Source organism: Mesitornis unicolor, unplaced genomic scaffold (assembly GCF_000695765.1).
Source record: "Mesitornis unicolor isolate BGI_N332 unplaced genomic scaffold, ASM69576v1 scaffold2337, whole genome shotgun sequence".
NCBI lineage: Eukaryota > Metazoa > Chordata > Aves > Mesitornithiformes > Mesitornithidae > Mesitornis > Mesitornis unicolor.
In genome coordinates this window covers 5,390-7,585 of record NW_010194122.1, presented here as the reverse complement: position 1 = coordinate 7,585, position 2,196 = coordinate 5,390, and positions in this window count along the sequence as shown.

The window sequence follows — 2,196 nt, the reverse complement described above, 5'->3', positions numbered from 1 at the left end:
CCCGTGGCTACCACAAACCAAGCCCGGGTGGTCTCCCCGTGGCCAGTGCACTCCTTTTCACTGGAGGAGGCTGCGTCTGGGTTAGCCCGGAGCTGGGGACCACGTCAGAACACCAGGGTGGCACTGAGGGCTCTGCACCAGCGGTGCCGTCCCCACTGCCAGGGCAGCCAGGGGGGCCTGGGGACTCTTCAGCCCCTCTGGTGTTGCTGACAGCTTTTTGGCAAGGCATTGCCTTGGCAGGGCTGGAAAGGGTTACCTGTTCTGTGCTACCCACAGAAGATGAAAATAGCCGGGATTGTTATTAATAGTGATCTTTGTTACCCAGGCTGGAACATTTCCCTTTGTAGCAATTTTCGGCGATACCAAGGGTCTAATTAGCATTTCTTTTATTTCCCTATTTTATTCCATTTATTAGCTAATAGGCTTAAGTAACGTCTTCATCAGGCTCGGTTTCTGTGGGGGTTCATGCCTTCTTTCAACAGACTTTGGGTGTTAACTTCACCATCACGTTTATGCCTCTATTATTTTTTTTTAGCAGCTTCTTACCTGAATTCTTCCAAGCTGGCCTCAGCACCTCACCCTGCGGGGTTAACGGGCGCCTTCCCAGGGTCTGTCCCGGCCATTAGGATGTTTTATTATTCCTTATCTCCAGCTCGATTAAGCCCTGTTTGTTCTCCAAGGCTGATGGCTTTGGGTCCCGGTTGGGTGGCTGGTTTGGGGCCCACCCCTATTTCAGCCACCCAAACACCCCAGCACCCCCAGCTCTTTGCACCACTTTGCTGGCAAATGGCACCGGCGGGGGGTCACCGGGGGTGGGTGCACCCTCCTCAGCCTCCTTCCCCTCCCCGGTTCCTCCACCAGCGCTCGGATTTTGCCCGTGCCATTTGCACAGCCCGTTCCTCTCTTGATTTACCTGTTCCGACAGCGAAAGGCACCTCCGCTCCTGTGGCTCCTCATCCCACCCGAGCCCTCCCACGCTTGTCCCAACCTCCTGGGTCACGCATGGCTTTTCAGAATTTACTTTTTGCCAAGTCCCACTCGGCTTCCCCGGTGCTTTTCCCCAAAGCCGTAATTGCCAGAGCTCGGCCCCAGTGGGACAGCCCCGTCCCAGCAGAGCTTTCCTCCTCCTCCTCCTCCTGCTCCCTCTGAGTATTTTATTTTTGAGGTGGGAGTGATTTCTCTTCTTTCCTGCAGGCGTTGCCGCCTTTGGCTCCTTCACTGGAGGAGCACAGAGCTGTGACGTAGCCAGGGCTCCCGGTTGCTGTCTGGCCCTTCAGCAGACCGTGCTTAAAAAGGTCTTTTTGGAGGCTGGGGGAGATCCCCGGAGCTCTCCCTCCCCAGATTTTTGGTAAATACATAAATGCTTCCCAGCACATCACACTCAAAACAGGCCCCTGGCAATTGGAGACCCTCGTGGTGCCACGACTCTTTGCAAAATGCAAAACCCCAAGTGCAAAACGCCAAATGCCATGTCCCAAATGCCAAATGAATCCCCCCCTGCCAAGCCTGGACCCAGCACGACACCGTGCTGCAAAATGCCCAATGCCACGCTCCAGACGCCCAATGCAAAACCCAAAGTGCCGCATCCCTGTGCAAAGTGCCGCATGCAGCACCCCAAGAGTGAAACCCCAAATGCAAATGTAGAGTGGCACATTGGCTGGCGCACGTCTCCCCCTGCCCCACCGAGGCTGCTTTCCTGAGCAGTGGCACCAAACCTGGACACCGGTGGGGTGACCAAAAACCCCTCCCCAGGGTTACAGAGGTGATCTCAGGGGTTGATGCTTTGACACTTGGGTGAGAGCTTGGTAAAACCCCCCCGGGAAGGAGCCAGATGGAGGGTGTGTGTGTGGGGGTGGAGCTGTGAAATTTCCCACGGGGCTCTGTCCCTCTGTCCATCCCGTCCATCCCATCAAGGAGGAGGGCGGAGGAAGGGGAGGTGACCGGTGGGAGTCGTTGGGCTGGGCTCAGAGGACCGGAGGAGTTCAGTGAGCCCGGGATGAGCTGAGCTGAGCCCAGCGGACGGCATGGAGGAGGCGACAGACGCCTACGCCTACGGGGACAACGAGACCGAGTGCGAATACACGGAGTGGGGCCCCTCGCTGGCCCTGCTGCCCACCATCTACCTGCTGGTCTTCCTGCTGGGCACGGCAGGCAACGGGCTGGTCCTCTGGACCATCTTCAAGGGCGGCCGGGATC